Source organism: Mytilus edulis, chromosome 9, assembly GCF_963676685.1.
Source record: "Mytilus edulis chromosome 9, xbMytEdul2.2, whole genome shotgun sequence".
NCBI classification, from domain to species: domain Eukaryota; kingdom Metazoa; phylum Mollusca; class Bivalvia; order Mytilida; family Mytilidae; genus Mytilus; species Mytilus edulis.
In genome coordinates this window covers 53,834,556-53,848,042 of record NC_092352.1, presented here as the reverse complement: position 1 = coordinate 53,848,042, position 13,487 = coordinate 53,834,556, and the positions used below count along the sequence as shown (strand labels likewise).

Sequence of the window (13,487 nt, the reverse complement as noted above, 5' to 3'; positions counted from 1 at the left end):
TAAATACATATTTGGAAACTATATATATGTAGAACTCAGAGGTGAGATTGGAAGGCTGAAGTGCGATGGTAACGCTGAAATGTGATGATTTACGCTTAAGTATGATGGTCCCTACGCTGATGTGCTATAATCTATTTGACTCATGGTTGTCATTCTAAAGTCAACAGAAGTGCAATCAAAATGAAACTAGATTTGATAATTGTTAGTACGAGGTGTATATACATTTATCTGCATTATTCATGGTCTATGGATGTCCTTACAATTGCAAAATAAATGAGAGTTCGTCCTCTTTGATTTTCTACATGTGGGAATAATTTTTGCATTAGCATTTTATCTGTAATACGTTGTTTCATTCATAAACTCCTTGTTTACCGCAAATGTACAGACTTGTACCAAGCTCAAATATCGTCTTCATTTTTGCTTCCACTGCTCAGAAAAGCAATTTATTTAGAAACATTTTAGATTTGCCATGCTACAACAACTTAAAAGGAATATAACATGTCTTATATTGTTTACGATCGTTTTGTTTACTCTTCTATGGATATTTGGAATGTTTTGGACTTTTAGTAATTCATCACATATATTGGCGTCTATCGTCTTACATTAATAAACTGGACAGGCTAACACATACAAAAACATAAATCGTCGCAAGGTTATAACAATGTGTTCTATGTCGATATTTGATAAAAAGGAAGACATTCTATATTTTGGATTGAGGCGAGGAGTGATTTTCAGTCGTGGTAGCTTAGACGTTCAATGAGTGAATCATAAGTTTTTTTTGTAGTCGTCATCAATCATGAATGAATCTGGAGTACTCTTTCTTGTATTTCCTTGTATTTTCGTTGTGTTTTGCTCACTGCAGAAGTGTCATGTATAAGAAGACAATAGCTGAGGTTTGACAAGATAAATGAGTGGTCTATTGTAAGTTTAGAAAGTCTGGTGGGATGGTGCCGATTCTTTTTAGTAAATTTAGTTGTCATGCAGTTCTATTTAGATGCTAAATCTATTTTTTATCCATGGCAACTGTCAGGAATTAATCTCTGTTTGCCTGCATTTTGTTGAAAGAGAACAACGATATTAGGAAGTTACTATTTTCCCCTTAGGATTTAATTCTGACAACAAGAAAGATGTCATTTATAAATACATTTAATAATACAGGAACTAGTTTAGATTCCCGAGGAACACCTATGTAGTTATCTTGCATTTGACTGATATTCTGACATATTTTTACACACTGTATTTTCCTCGAAAGATATCTTTTGAGCAATTCAAAAGAAGATGGGTTATAAGGTCATATTTATCAATTTACAAAGAAGAAGATAATGTAAAAGACAGTCAAAAGCTTTACTGAGATCCATCAATATTGCTGCTAAATAAACTCATCATAGATACCAGGATTAAATTTTGTATATACACCAGACGCGCGTTTCGTCTACAAAAGACTCATCAGTGACGCTCGAATCCAAAAAAGTTTAAAAGGCCAAATAAAGTACGAAATTAAAGAGCATGGAGGACCAAAATACCTAAATGTTTTGCTTTGTCTTTATTATAATCACGTGCCTTTTCCCATCTTCCAACCTCAGCATCACTGATGATTCTCATGTAGACGAAACACGGGTCTGACGTATTAAATTAATATCCTGGTACCTTTGAAAACTATAAGAATGTCGAAATGTTCCATTGTGTTGTTTGTGTATTTCTCTTTCCTGAATGTTCTTTATTTGTACTGAAGTCCTGTCATATAATGTTGTCATTTAAGTGTTATTGTTGACATTGCCATAAAAGGGCAAGGTTTGACTAACCGTAAAACCAGGTTCAACCCACCATTTTCCTTTAAAATGTCCTGTACCAATTCAGGAAAATGGCAGATGTTTTCTTATAGTTTGTTTATGTGTGTGTGTTTTGTTTTGTTTTTTTTTGCAATCCAGTGTTACTGTTGTTTAGTTGTTATTCTCTTATAGTTAATGTGTTTCCCTTAGTTTTAATTTGTAACCCGTATTAGTTTTCTCTCAATCAATTTTTGACTTTCGAACAGCGCTATACTACTGTTGCCTTTATTAAAGTAATACTGACTGACAGCCATAGTCCAATTGTAAAACCAAAAAGGAAATGATCGAAATATTATCAAAGTGTTTAGTTAGTTGATTTTCTATGGCTGTTTCATTTCTTTTAGATATTGCCAGCAAAACAATAACTGGTTTTTAGCACATTTCAAAATCATTTTTTTTATGAATGGATGCCACTTTGGCAATTTTCAACGTGTCTAGAAAAATGGAAGTATATAATGATAGATCAACATGCTGTGTGATAGGTTTCGTCAGTACAAGATTAGCAGCGTATAAAATGTTTGGTAATTTACCAACTGTACCAGTTGTATTTTTAACATTTATTTGACCACTTCTTTTAGCAACATATGCTTCGTTTGAGGGCTGCAAAAGAAGTTTATTTGATATTGAAAGATTTAAGTATGAATTCGAAATATATTCGTAGTATATATAATGAAATTTGATTTGAATTTCATACATAAAGACATCTTCTTTTTTGTATCAGTAGTATACCGCTGTTCAAATGTCATAAATCGATTGAGAGAAATCAAATCCCGGTTAAATACTAAAACCGAGGGAATAACATCAACTATAAAAGGAAAATATCGAACTATAAGAACACAAAAGACAACACAAAAAACAATAAAGCAACATTCATAGAAACAAACTATTAGATAGTGACTGCAATCTTCTTGACTTGGTATAGGACAATTTGAGAAAATGGAGGTTTGAACCTGGTTTTGTGGCTAGCCAAAACTCTTACTTTATGGCAATGTAAAAAAAACCTAGTATACCGCTAAAATGACAACGATATTACATGGCGGAAACAGTGTACAAATACATGCAAAAACATCAAAGACAGAAATACATAAATAAACAATATGATAGTACATTTCAACATGTTAACCACAGAGTAACAATGAACTTAAATAATTTGTGTATTTTACAATACACAAAACAGCATAATAGAATTACGAAGTGTGCGTCTGTAACACGAATGGAACAACGCCACAAAAAAATAAATTTAGATAAAAACGATAAAGATAACTTTCTAATTATGTCATTTGATATATTCGATTACAATCACAAAAATACTAAAATAGAATTGTGTTAGTTATAGTGCAACTTACTATATCGGACTTTCTTTTCAATCAAACTTTGTGAAACAACTAAATCCTGTGCACATAGTTGCTTTCAACTAAAATCATACAAATGAACTGGGTGATTAATTATCATACACATTAGAGATTTAGCTAGTTATAAAACCATGTTTAATCCAACTTTTCCTACGTAAGAGAATCCCTGTGCCGAATCAGGAAAATGACAGTTGTTATCAATTCGTTTGACTTGTTTCAGCCATTGATTTTGACATTTGATTAAGGACTTTCCTTTTTTTAATTTTCCTTGGAGTTTTTTATTTTTCTGATTTTACTTTTTTCTATACTTGGGTGTTTTTCATTCTCATGAATTTTGTTGTCACCGATGTTTTTGCAGCATATACAAAACAAATATTTTTTTTTAGATATTTCTTGTTGGTTTGTGATGATTGTATTAACTTCCTGTGGTATGTTTTTGTTTGTTCGTTATTGTTGATGTTCTCTCATTTGATTGGGTTGTTTCATCATATAGTGTTTCACTGATTCCTGCTTAAACTTGCTGTACGGAGTGGGTTCTCTCTATTGTTTAAGACCGTATGGGTACTGGTTATCATTGACATCTTTGTTCTTTGTTTTTTTTCCTCTCGGAAATTTGTCACATTGTCAATCATAACACCGGGCATCTCCATATACTTATAAAGAGGGACGATGTATATACTAGTACATTCAAAAACGTTGGTACGGACAAACCTTTTCATCGAAGATACCAGATGTATCTAAAGGCGATAATCGAAGTATTATTTGTTTAAGGATAAAAATCGGTCAAATTCTAGAATAGCATTATATGCGATATGGATTTTGTTCAAGATGTAGACCGTACGGTGACAAATATTTCTGCTATGTTTATCATTTGATAGTCTAGACTGGTATTGTTTGTTTGTCTGAGTCATTATCTTTTTAGAAAATGTAATTTGTTATGTCGTCGGCTGGACTATCATATAAAGGTTGAATCATATAGTTCTCTACCAAATATAACATGTGTAATTGTTAATATAAGGCTTTGTTAGAAAAAGATGATGCACTTATTAAGATGATACAATTCTAATTATTTTATTAATGAAAACTCACGATTTCAGATAATTTTTTATTGTAAACATTTCGACAGCTTGTTTATCAATTTATGCATAAAAGAATAATTCCAAATTCAAACAAAAGCATTAAAAATCGGCCAGTACTTACCAACACAGTATATAACCAAAGTAAAGTAGTTTACCTTCTCTACATATACTTCGACAGAGCAAATTGAAAGAACTATCTGAAAACAGTCTTTAATTTGTAAGTGTTTGTTGATTTTTATAATATTTTTTCCAGGCTTTATAACTTATGAAAAAAAAATACATTTTAGATCTACCAACTTAGTAAGACTATGAAACATGTCTTATATTGTTTCTGATCGTTTTGTTTACTAAATAGAACTTTGAACATTTAAAATACTAAGGTTTTTCTACCTGAGGATTATATTACCGTAGCTGTATTTGGAAAGACTTTTGGGAATTTTTGTTTCTCGATGATCTTCAATTTCGTACTTTATTTGGCTTTTTTAACTTTTTTGGATTCTTACTTTAAATAACTGGACATAACATACAAAAAACGTCGTATGATTCCTATTCTATGTTGAGGATTGATAAAAATGGAGATATTTTATATTTGGGATCCAAATTGTAGGGTTTATCTTCCTATATATGCAACTATTAAACGAAATTTCTACATGTTTTTGTCTAAACTATACTAGTTGGACATTGGAAGTTCAGATCAAAATAATATTATAAAGTTTTTCTTTCAGATGTCACTACTCCAAAACAATTGCTATAAAAAAAGTAAAATCACAAAAATAATGAACTCATTTTCAGCAAATAAAGCACTGTTTTCTTCGCTTAGTTCGGGTTGTTGTCTTTTTGACACATTACGCATTGACATTCTCAATTTTATTATAGAATTTAGGATCACTCAGAATTAAACAAAACCATGGCTAATCTTTAATACAAAATTTGGAAATGATTTGTTAAAAAACATTGTGTATTGTAGTGTTCTATTCCATATAAATTTACTTAATTTATTTTCTTTTCTTCAAAAACTATTCATAAAGGGGAGTAACCCCTGATAAAAAACATATCAAGTGTGGTCCGTTTTATTCAAAATATTTAAAATCTTAACACGACTGAACACGATCTTACAGCTACCAAACAGATTGTTTACCTTTGGTCTTATTTGGTCTGAACGTGATCTAATCAAGTCTTATTTGAATGCTAGAAGAATCTGTCTTGTTTATCTTGACACGACTGATCTGACTTAACACGGTATATCTGAAAAGAGTCTGAGTGTCTAAACAGGTCTTAACGTTTTTTTCCTAGCGGTAAATTAAGCCGATCAAGACTTGATCAGACCAAAATGACCGTTTCAGACTTAAATCTGGCTACTAGTACAGATGTATGTAAAGGCTGTATTCGAAGTATTATTTGTTTAAGGATAAAAATCGGTCAAAGTCTAATATAGCATTATATGCGATATGGATTTTGCTCAAGATGTTGGCCGTACGGTGACAAATATATGTGATATGTTTATCTCTTGATAGTATTGACACTGAAATTTAATATTTCATTGACTTGACTATGATATCAAGGTTGAATTGTGTAGGTCTCTACCAATTATAACATATGCAGCGTAATTGTATATATAAGGCTTTTATAGAAAAAGATGATGAATCTATTACGATGATGCAATTATAATGATTTTATTAATGAAAACTCATGAGTTCAAATAATATATGATTGCAAACACGTTGACATCATGGACATCTTGTTAATAATTTTTTGCATAATAGAATAGTTTCAAATTCAAACAAAAGCAGAAAAAAATCGGTCAGTACTTTTTTCCAGCAAAGTAAGTAATCAAGGTAAAGTAGTTTACCTTCCTCACACATACTTCGACAGAGAAAATTGAATGAACGATCTGAAAACAGTCTTTAATTTGTAAGTGTCTGTTGATTTTATATTATTTTTACTTGGCTTTATAACTTATATATCATTTAATATATATTTTAGATCTGCCATGCTACACCAACTTAATCATACTAAGGCCGTGTTCACACCAAACGCCATGTACAGTAAACATGTTTACCTTTGGTTCAATGTAATGTACACTAGTTTCACATTTAATTTGTTCACATCTATACACTTTGTTAAAAGAGGGACGAAAGATACCAAAGGGACAGTCAAACTCATAAATCTAAAACAAACTGACAACGCCATGGCTAAAAATGAAAAAGACAAACAAACAACAGCACACACGACACAACATAGAAAACTAAAGAATAAACAACACGAACCTCACCAAAAAACTAGGGGTGATCTCAGGTGCTCCGGAAGGGTAAGCAGATCCTGCTTCACATGCGGCACCCTTCGTGTTGCTTATGTGATAACAAATCCGGTAAAAAGTCTAATTCGGTAGGTCACATTCATGAAAGGGAAGGGGATTGTAGTTATGACGTAAGGAACATATACATAAGATTTGTTACCTGTACATAAGATTTGTTCACACTTGTAAACTATATGTCATTTAAATGTTTAATACGTAAAACCGAATTCAAATTTTCGGACAACTTTTCTAGCAGTTAGAGAACAACCATTTGACTTTAAAAAAAGAGGGGGGGGGTGGATTTTTCCACAGTTTGATTTAAAAAAAGAATCGGGTCTTACAGATGATTAGAATGAACAAATATTCTGAATCCAAAGTTTCCCAATACATTATAGTGTTAATATTGAATTACATCGAAAAAAAAACTAAATATAAACTTACGCGCGACAAACAATTCTGACTCGGAACACCCCCCCCCCCCCCCCCACACACCCTTGTAAAATAGTGGCTCCTTTAAAAAAATCATTGTGGTTAATTTGCAGTAGTTTAAAGATGTCTCGATTACGTATTTAAAACGTAGGCTGCATCAGAGTGCTTACAGACGAAGAAAAAGAACTGCGATGTAAAGGATCACTACATTTCTATCTTTTTTGTTTGTTTCAAATGGTATTTTTTTCTCCAAGGTGTATCTGGTAAAGGGAGGGGGTAATGTTTTTTTTCTTATTTTTAATTGTATTTTAACGGATCTGAGATACTACACAAACAAACAATTTACCCCGACCTTTTTCAGTAATTCATTTATGAGTGAATTGTGGTTTGAGTAAAAAACAGTGGCAAATATTTCTGTCAGTGTGTACGTCCAGTCGATTCGAAAAGACCTTTTCAAATGAATTATGTGTCCGGCTATGATGATGGATGAGTCCTAATTAGAGATTAATAAGGCTACGTAAAGTGTTTTTATAACAAATAAATATATCAAGTTTAGACAAATATTTCTGTAAAGAACTTTATTAATAAGTGTTATAAGTATCAATTTTATATATTTTTTTTTAAAATAAACATTGGAAAATTAAAGTTCTGAATGCCTAGTTTTGAGTACACTTAACCTACACAAGGCCTACATCGACTATCGACTGCATGTAGACAAAACATGATTTAAACTACATGTAAGCATTGCGTTTTATCAATGAGAACGTAATTATGTTTAGTTTATGTGTGGATAACACAACACTAAGTTTAGGTCAATGTGAACACGGCCTAAAAAAAAGTTTCTGATCTTTTTGTTTACTAGATAACACTTTGAATATCTATAATTCTATTGTTTTTCTACCTGAGCTGTATTTAGCACCACGTTTTGGAATTTTTGGTTCTCGATGATTTTTAACTTCGTACTGTACTTGGCATTTTAAACGGTTTTGGATTCGAGCGTCACTGGTGAGTCTTTTGTAGAAGAAACGCGCGTCTGACGCAAATTCAAAAATTGAAATAATGATATATATTTCTTCATATACATGGATATTTAGAATATTTTGGACTCTTAATAATTCATCACATATCTTAACGTCTATCTTCTTAGATAAATCAACTGGACCTAACATACACAAATCGTCGTTTGATTCTTATAATGGTCGATGTCGATGCTTGATAAAAGTGAAGATATTTTATATTTGAAATCCAAATTGTACAACTATAAAATGAAACTACATTCTACGACTTTATATCAGAACAATACTAATTGGACATTGTACGTTCAGTAATCAAAAATTGTATTATATTTTATTTTCACATGTCACTGCTATAAAAACAATTGCTATCTAAATTATATCTCAGTACTATGCATTAGAATTATCTTACCTCAATCGTTGAGTCATATTTAGCCAATCCAGCACTGTTTTTTACGCTTTGGTCGGGTCGTTGTCTCTTCAACACATTACACATTTTCATTTTCAATTTCATTACAGAATTTGGAATAACTCAGAATTAAACAAAACCATGGATAAAAATTGGAAATATCATTGAATGAGGTGAAGAAAAAAAATATGTAGAAACTTTATATTCATTTGGTTCCTGTATAAAACAAAACAATTTCAATAAATTTGCTGTGGATAGAACACTACAATATACAATGTGTACGATTTTATTACATTTAGAAAATTAGAATTTACATAACTAGAACATTCGCCCGACTCATTCCCTTAATGATATTTGCATTTATACGGAAACTAAAATACTGAACATATTCATGCAGGCAATAGCGAGAAAAAATATGTATAATGAGAGACAGTGTTATGTTGAAATGTTTAATAAAAATAATGAAAATTACGTGAAGTTATCAAGAATATCAATTGTGAAAAATTAAACAGAGATGTTTTTATTTTCATGATTTTACTACAGAATAAAGTGTAATTCTTATGACTTGTTTAGTAGTATAACTGCACTTACACTGTGAAAAAGAAACGATTATGCATTTTTATTTGCTCTAAACATCTGTATGACTATTTGACTGAGTTTCAAATTTATCACCCATCCAGTCTGGTTTTAAAAATAATCCTTCTTTTCAAATTGCCCGCATTAACATCATTTATAGATGACTTCACGAAATGAATAATGAAAATATCGATATGACAGTTCTCCTGGATTATATAAAAAGCTTTTGATTTGTTGCTTGTGAAGTTTTAAATAAAAGAAATCCATCAAATTTATGGTTTCCATGACAGTACGGTTTTTTTTTTTTTTTAAATCACATTTGAAAGAAACCCACAGCAAGTCCATATAAGTCATATAAGTAATAATATTCTGATAACATATTTATCAGGGGTCAATCCTTGGTCCTATTTTATTTCTTTTGTACATTAGTTACCTTTTATTATATATATTCATAAAAAAGTGAAATACAGACGTGTATGCTGATGACACAACTATGCATACACCAGAGAAGAGTATTGCAGATATGCAGATACAAGTACATGATGAACTCCAATGTGTTGAAAAATGGTGCATGAATAACATATTCATAAATTCGCGTAAAATTAAATGTATGGTTATCGTTACAAGACAAATGCTGAGTTTTCATCAAGCAAAACCATTTCTAACTTTTCAGAATAATATTCTCCAAAAATCATATATTGAAAAACATTTAAGTGTTGACTCTTATCTGCCATATTATTTACTTATGTTCATCAATATCATCTAGAATTCATTTTATTTCTGAGATCAAGACATTTCCAAATATTGATTCAAAACAATTATTTTTATAATAGTTATAATCTTCCAATGATGGATTATTGTTGTATTATTTGGAGTGGTTTTCTTAAAATGAGCTAGTAATAATTATAAAATTGATAAAAAGTGCACCAAGACTAATTTTATGTATGCCTGGGGGATAGGGGGTGGTTGTTAGGCAAGCTTTTGTTCCCTCTTTCACTTACAGAAGTAATATTTTATATAAAGTACTTAAAGAAATATAATTATATTTAGATACCATTAACCCTAAAAATTATATGGCTACATTCGTGAATGTGTATTATGTATTCTTGTTATTGGCTGTTCCAGTGATACACACATATTTTATGGTAAATGCACTGTGAATATAGTATCATTGGCGATGTTTTGAGAACAATGAAATACCTGTATAGCAATATAGTTGATATTTGATAATTATATGTTCATTAGAAAAATGTCATGTACAGAGCACAAATACTAATGTGACGTAACGTTCATGGTTTACAGAACTTTTGACGTAATATCTACATATGCCTGAAAATGTCATGGCGGGTCACACATCTCTTTAGCACCTGCTTCAATTGAAAATCACCCTAACTTCATTTATAAAGTCACAAAAAAATTTCTACGCTTAAAACAGAAAATTTAGAAAATTTATTTACAATGTCTGAACCAAAGCAGGATCATTTAAAAAGAGAGAAATTTAATATATTTGAATGCAATTTTAAGTACAGCACCAAACTATTTTTTTTTCATGTTCCAATTTGATCGTTAAGATGAAGGTGATATAATCGAAAATTCTTGCGCAGGAAAATTATATCATACATTGTAATACTTTGTATATCCTTTAGGTGAGCAAATCCTCTGCAAGATGAAAATAGTCAAGATCCTGTGTGCGATGTTCATAATGCTTATATCAGTTTTAGCAGGAACAGCTAGTGGACAACAACTAGGTCTACCACATTCAGGACGACTTGAATTTAACAGAGTAAAACGAGATGCTAATGACAATTTTGATAGAATCGGAACGTAACTGATAATTACAAAAAAAAATTATAATTCATTATATTGAGTTTTAAATTACTACTGCTACTACTATTACTCCAATAATAATAATAATAATAATAATAATAATAATAATAATTATAAAAAAAATAATTCATCATGATAATAATGATAATATTAATAATAATTTGTATTTTTCAGGTGAATAAAGATTAGAAGGTCTGTGTCACCACGTGCACTAAATGGATCTTTCATCATTTAATAATAGAGTCTTATTTAAATGGATCTATCGTTGATCTATATATTTGTTCTTATTTCATCTTGAGTGATACTTTGTTTTTTGTTTTAACATTCTAGTGGCAAATTGTTTCTTGAAAAATAAGGTTGTAAATTGATTTGCTGCAACTCATATAAATATCAAACAACAATGGTGTCACATGTGGAGCATGATTTATTTACCCTCCCAGGTTAGATTTTTTTCCTAAAATAATATCTTTATTGCACTTTTCTTTGCTGTTTTCACAAATTACTCGACCTACAGCAGTTACGAGATCACTCCAAGTTTTTAATGCGGTTCCTGTTGCTCATTCTTTAGTTTTCTATGTTGTGTTTTTAGGTACTGTTGTATGTCTGTTGATTTTAATCATATCTACAAGTCAGAGATGCACAATCTCAATGTAGAGGAGAATCATTTCTGTGTGTTGTGTTATAAAAATAAAGAGGTATGCAGTTTTGAATGACAGAGACATTAGATATACTCGATAAGTTGATTAAATCAATAATCTGTTAACATATACATTTTTAGATAAATCTGTTTATTATCGTCAGGTTTATAGAAAAGGAACAGCCTATGGTGTCTAAATGCGCTAGTAAGACACGAACATTCATACAACCTGCTTGTATCATGTAATTCACTATGTCCTATCTGCATTCCAAAATTGGTATTTGACCCAATTTACACAATAATTAATGTCTACCATTGTTTTTAAGTGACAGGATATCATCAACATTAAATTATATGATGTTTAAATCGTGTTTCGATTGAGACGTTTGCCACGAAACCTATTATTATGTTGATTTTTATCAACAATATTCGTGATCACGAAAGAATATGTTTAAGGTATGTAGCCTTAAGCTTGTTCTATCAAATTTTCATTTAGACCTAGGGGATTTGCTGTCTGCAGTTGTTTTAGCCACGAGTGTTCGAGAATCGTTCAGGAATGTCAATTCCGTTATGTCATATTCGTTTCACGGATGATAGGATAGCATATATGTTGTCATAACTACAATCACTTTGACTTTTTCCGCTAATTTTACCTACCGAATAAGATTCATTACAGGGTTTGTACTAACACGAGCAACACGACAGGCGCCACATGTGGATCAGGCCTGCTTACCCTTTCGCAGCGACTTAATCAACCCAAATCATTGGTAAATATGAAAAAGAAGATATGGTATGATTGCCAATGAGACAACTATCCACAAAAGACCAAAATGACACAGACATTAACAACTATAGGTCACCGTACGGCCATCAACAATGAGCAAAGCCCATACTGCATAGTCAGCTATAAAAGGCCCGATAAGACAATGTAAAACAATTCAAACGAGAAAACTAACGGCCTTATTTATGTAAAAAAAATGAACGAAAAAAAAATATGTAACACTTAAACAAACGACAACCACTGAATTACAAGACAGGCATATACATAAATATATGCGGGGTTAAACATGTTAGCGGGATCCCAACCATCCCCTTAACCTGGGACAGTAGTATAGCAGTACAACATAAGAACGAACTATACAAATCAGTTGAAAAAGGCTTAACTCATCAGATGGACACACATACAAGTTGACGTGGCCCGATACTTATACATCCCGACACAAAAAGACACAATGAACAGATCTGGATTACTTGCAGTTATCTGACAGCTAGTTCAAAGCCACTAACAACCAATAAAAAAATCGTGCAACTAAGACTAAACTATCAATCCGTACACATCCAACATCCAATGGATTTAGTGTAAAGACGTCATAAGCAGCCAGAGAAAAACATGACCTTGTGCAATGCCAAGTTACAGGTATCGACAGATTGAAGATCCATGAATATTTATATGCATATAACATACTAGTAATATTTAGTTAGCTTTTAATTTACTGATAACAAAATCAATATTTATACCAATACAAACAATATTCAATGATCTTATTACAGTGTTGAATAGGTAACCTTTTAGAATAGATTTATTTAAAGAAGCGACAAGTTTACATGGATCATTTCTAAATTTCCGGCACGGTTAACAACATTTCCGTAAAAATGAGGATGTGCTATCCCGTTTGAAATAAGTTTTCTACAGCTACAACCAAACCTCAAATTCAAATCTCTATATCTATGGAAAAAATTTAGTAAAGGTTTTAGTAATTTATGGTAACGATATTCCTGGTTTAATAATTTACCAGTAATACATAGGTTACATTCGTTGAAATCAAAAACGTCACAACAGACACGGGCATAGCAAACAATTGTGAAATAGAAACACCGTAAGATGGTGCCAAAGGAACATCACCATCTAAAAATGGAAAATTAACAATAGGGAACGAAAATTCGTAAATCTTAGTGTGGAGTTTCCCGTTTAAAACCGAAATATCTAAATCCAGGAAAGGACAGTTATTACCGAATAAATTTGATTTATTTAAAGTAAGT

General features: G+C 31.2%; 1 long non-coding RNA gene across 1 annotated transcript; it reads left to right on the top strand.

The window, feature by feature from the left end:
- Positions 1-6,035: 6,035 nt before the first annotated feature.
- LOC139490362 (uncharacterized) lies at positions 6,036-10,719 on the top strand. Its single transcript, XR_011656301.1, has 2 exons — positions 6,036-6,171; positions 10,630-10,719. It is a non-coding gene; the product is annotated as an uncharacterized lncRNA (long non-coding RNA).
- The last annotated feature ends 2,768 nt before the right edge of the window (positions 10,720-13,487 follow it).